The sequence below is a fragment of the Engraulis encrasicolus genome, chromosome 12 (genome assembly GCF_034702125.1).
Source record: "Engraulis encrasicolus isolate BLACKSEA-1 chromosome 12, IST_EnEncr_1.0, whole genome shotgun sequence".
Lineage (NCBI taxonomy): Eukaryota > Metazoa > Chordata > Actinopteri > Clupeiformes > Engraulidae > Engraulis > Engraulis encrasicolus.
The window spans coordinates 18,320,862-18,325,861 of record NC_085868.1 but is presented as its reverse complement, the minus strand read 5'-3'; the positions used below and the strand labels follow the sequence as shown (position 1 = coordinate 18,325,861).

The 5,000-nt window shown below is 44.3% G+C and overlaps 1 pseudogene; it reads right to left on the bottom strand.

Moving 5' to 3' along the window:
* The window catches only part of LOC134460381 (low-density lipoprotein receptor-related protein 1B-like), a 372,315-nt pseudogene that overhangs the window by 38,910 nt on the left and 328,405 nt on the right, over positions 1–5,000 (bottom strand).

Below are 5,000 nucleotides of genomic sequence, written 5' to 3'. Positions count from 1 at the left end.
AGAGTTGAGAGTTTTACCCAAAGTCAGCAGAAGGAGACATAGCATCACACAGTGGCGGAACAATTGCACACAGGGCCCCAGGGCACACCATCTATAGGGCCCCTCCATACACACTGCCATGGTCACAATAAGGCCCCCAACACTAATAAATGCCCTGCTTGTCCCCCCTATGGCTCCGCCCCCTAGCAACAGATTTCACAGTGGAACAGGTAAGGTAGGAATGGAGGGATGGAGAAAGATGAGGAAAGGAATGGAGGTAAGAGGAAAGGAGGAATGGACAAAAAAGAAGGAAGAGGGGGAGAGAGGAAGGAAGGAAGGAAGGAAGGAAGGAAGGAAGGAAGGAAGGAAGGAAGGAAGGAAGGAAGGAAGGAAGGAAGGAAGGAAGGAAAGGAAGGAAGGAAGAGAGGAAGCAAGGGAGGGAAGGAGGGAAGGAGGAAAGATGAAAAAAAAGGAGGGAAGGAATGAATGAAGCAAGCAAGGAAGGAAGGGCAGCATAGTTGCAATACCTACTCTGGCCACCATCCTACACAGTGCACCTTTAAGCTATAGGTGTTGTGAGGTGGTACTGTACCTGCTGTGTTGGTGTCGATGGAGGTTCTGTTGAGCAGGATTAGATTAGATTATACTTTATTATCATGCAAGCATGAAAATTGCCTTTGGTCTCACAGGGTAAAAAACAAGATATAACGTAAATTTGCAGGAAATGGAATCATCATAGGGCCTACCAGCAGCATAATCTAGTGCAGGGTTTCCCAAACTGGGGTGCATGCACCCCTGGGGGTGCATGCACCCCTGGGGGGCCTGCCTTAAGGGGGTGCGCGAGCTGAATAGAACATTGGCGGATATGGTAGTTTTTATTGTATGGTGCATTGTATGCTAGAAGGGTCCATCTGAAGTGTAGTTTAATTCCAAGGCTATTGGAAAAGAGGATTCCCCAAAAACGACTGTGCTTAATATGCAGTGAATGAGCAGTGAATCCATACTTGCGCTGCCATCAGCACACCAAAATATTCGCTTAGGGGGTGCGCGAACTTCATTGAAATGTACAAGGGGGTGCGCAGGGAAAAAAAGTTTGGGAACCACTGATCTAGTGGGCAAGGACGGGTAGAACATTGGGGCGACTGACTTGACAACCAAATGCGATAGAATTAACGACTGACTCTTGACTTGACAACGGAATGCGATAGAATTAACAACGGTGTCTTGGCCATAGCAACCTCCAATTTAGAACTAGTAACGGCAGTTCGCCAGAAAGTTATGAAAAGAAGGTTCTTGTGGCGGAAGGAAGTAGTTCTACAGAAAATATTTGTTTTAGCCATTAAACCATCAAAATGATTCCTCAAATACATTTTAGACAGCGTGGCAACCGGGATAATTGACTTCACAGTGTGCGTATAACAAGATAAATAATGCAGTCCGCTTCGCATCGTGGCCGCATCACCACCTAGGTGTGCATTATTTTTCCTGTTATACGCACACCGCGTCGTCAATTATCCCTTACTTATTCCAATTCAAGCTATTTACCTTCGCCGAGACAAAGTCGGCGAAGGTTATGTTTTGACCGCTGTGTATTTATTTATTTATTTAGTTGTGAATATGTTTGTTTGTTTGTACTTCGTATAACTCAGACAAAACTGAGCCGATTTTTATGAAATTTAGTGGGATGATTGGTCATGATTAGTTTTTGGGAGTGATTGGGTCAAATGTCAAGGTCAAGGTCACGAAAAGGTCAAAAACGTAAATTGAGCCGATTTTTATGAAATTTAGTGGGATGATTGGTCATGACCCAAGGAACAATCGATTCGTTTTTGGTAGTGATTGGGTCAAAGGTCAAGGTCAAGGTCACAAAAAGGTCAAAAACGTTTTTCTTTGCCAAGCACTATATGCCAGAACAATGTGTGCATGCTGAACTGAATAAGAGGTCAAGAATGGGCCAAAAAATGTAATATTACGATATTCCGGTCCGATTTAAATGAGACTAACACCAAAATTTGGAGAATGTTATGCCCCACACTCTGAAGATGGCCAGAAAAAAATAAGTGACGTAGGCGAAGGTTTGCGCTCTACCGAGTGCCCGTTCTAGTTAAAAGATGTTTGCGACTTGAATTGCAAACAAATAACTGGAAAAATGAAGGTGACCCCAAACTTTTGAACGGTAGTGTATATGAAACTCATCCTAAATGACACAGAACACACAAATTCTGTAGTACTGTAACTGGACAATGACAGGCGCTATTGAGTCAAGAAGCTGAATGTTAAATAATGAATAGCAAATACCCCCTAGGTCAGCATTATTGTTTGTTTTGTCTTCGCTACTCCCCACAACATGCCCACCCCCATCAGATGAGAGGGCAGTTGCAGAGCTGTGAGGACAGTCAAGAACATCGCTGTTAGGAGAGTACTGAGCTTTCAATGTCTCCTCTGAGCCTTACTGTATATCAGTTAAAGGGGGATAACATCTTAGAGAGAGAGCGAGAGAGAGAGAGAGAGAGAAAGACAGAAAGAAAGACACATCTGGGATGGAGCGGGGTGGGAGGAAAACAAAACAACGGGGCTTTGAGGCTAGATTCAATCAAAACCATGCTCATCTCTCCCTCTCTCTCTCTCTCTCTCTCTCTCTCTCTCTCTCTCTCTCTCTCCCTCTCATCTCATCTGTGGCGGTAAAGCCCCCATGCTTCGATGTGTCTGGCTAACACCACCCCTTGCACAGCGCCGCCGCTAGCTAGCTAGGTTCAGGGCTAATGAAGCGTTTGGGAATGGCGCAACAGGGGCCATTAGCACGAGCTTAGCGAAGCGGTAAAGATCCCCTCTGCGATAGCCTCCACCACCACCGCCAAGCATGACAACTCTCTGTAGGTCACCAGAGAAGGAGAGAAAAAAGAGAGACACACAGACAAAGTCACTCATGCCCGCACGCATGCACACAAACGCACACACACACACACAGACACACACTGTAACACTAAAATTGGAAACAAGCTTGAAGAAGAAAAAAAGAAAGAAAAAAGAAAATCAGAGATGGAGAGAGAGAGAGAGAGAGAGAGAGAGAGAGAGAGAGAGAGAGAGAGAGAGAGAGAGAGAGAGAGAGAGAAGCGGGCTAGGGCCAACTGTGTGGGATGGGACTGGGAGGGTTTATCACAGCCTTGGCTTCTTTTGTTCATGCTGTGCCAAGGTTGAAACACACACACGCACGCACGCACGCACGCACGCACGCACAGGCGCTTTGAGGGATCTGTTGATGTGCGTGCTTGTGTGTGCGCGCATGCGTGTCAGAGCGTGTCTGGGCCAGTACGTGTTACAGAATGTATAGTGATCTCCGAGGACACCCATTGGACATTGAGGTCAGCTGATGCCTGCTGCCAGGCCTGATGTCCGTAAAATATGACTGGACACATGGCTTGAAAAGACCCAAAACCTTCCAAACACAGCAAAGCGCTTTGTTTGATGAACCACAGGACCACATTTGAGGCGAAAAGGAGGAGAATCTGAAGAAGACTGTTGAGGTCGAAACGTTATCCTGCCATGAAATAACAAAATACAACAAAAAGGATTCTAAGTTCTCACTCTGAAAACTACAGTTGGCCTTGGTCCTGCACCTTTCCCTGGGATGTGCACAATCCTCTCCTTCAACAACATTGACAGTCTGGTCACACCTCCTGCTGTTAGAGTTATGGCTTCAGGATGGTGGTCCAGGTGTGAGACAGCATGCATGCCCCCCCCATCCCTGTTTTAAAGCATGTCACACTTCAACATCCATGTGACCCTCTGATGAAGACGGAAGTCTCACTGTTGAAACATGTCAGGTAAGAGATAAAAACTGTTTATCTGAAATAAAAGAAACGGTAAGATTTGATATAACTGAGACATAATGAACGTCATACATCTAGTCATACTTCTTACTCTCATGAAGTGAATAATCTTAGCATAAAGACTCTTTGGTGGACACTGCAGGGTGTTTCCGCCTCCTTAAGGATGTAGCCTTTCATTGAGCCAAACAAACCAGACCACAATGAAGAAAAAAAATAATAATGAAAGACGCAAATCAACAAAATGATACTGCACATTTCTGATGTGCATAATCTTAGCCTAAAGGCTATGCAATGGACACTACGGGGTGTATCCGCCTCCTTCATGAAGTGCCATTGAACAGACCAAACCAGGCTGTGGGAGAGAAAGAGAATCTTAAGTCTAAGACACGAATAAATAAGTCAATACGCGCAATGACGAAAGAACAGAAGAGGGAAGAGGGGTATTAAGAACTGGTGCTGATTATTTTCTTCCTGCTGTTTTTGTTTTGGACAAAAGACACAGAATAATGACACTCGACTGGAGAGAAGCAATTTTTTGGGATGTGTTTGTTCATTTGTTGTGGATGCGTGTGTCTCGATAGAGATGAAAAAAGTCCACTTCACCTAGGATTTTTTTTGCCCCCACTTTTAAAAAAATATAATACCACGTGATGTCTGCAGAAGGGTGTTCATCCGAAATGTTGAGCAAGAAAAAAAAAAAACTGGGAGCAAAAAAATCGTGGTTGAAAGCGAACTTTTTTGGTTGTCCTGCTCCCAGGTCATATGTTTTTTGGATGTGCAGGGTTCAAACTACTACTTCTGCTTGTGTATATCTGCCTACAGGTGCAGAGTGGGAGGCCCGTAACAGACAGATAGATATATGGACAAACAGACAGACAGACAGACAGATAGATAGATAGAAAGGCATACTGCATCTAGAAAGGTAGACAGGTAGATAAATAACTAAAATAGACAGTTTCACAGTCTGGTAGACAGCTTACGTTTTAAGTGTAATACGATTTTTTTTGTCAGACAAAATACAGGTTTTTTTGTGAAGAACATTGAGTTGCACTTGTGTATGAAATGTGCTATACAAATAAACTTGCCTTGACTTGCCTTACAATTTAGCTTCCACTAGCACTGGCTTTTTGCTTTGATTTGTCCCGGCTTGGCCAATGGTTTCGCAGTAGTACCGTACACATTATAAAACAC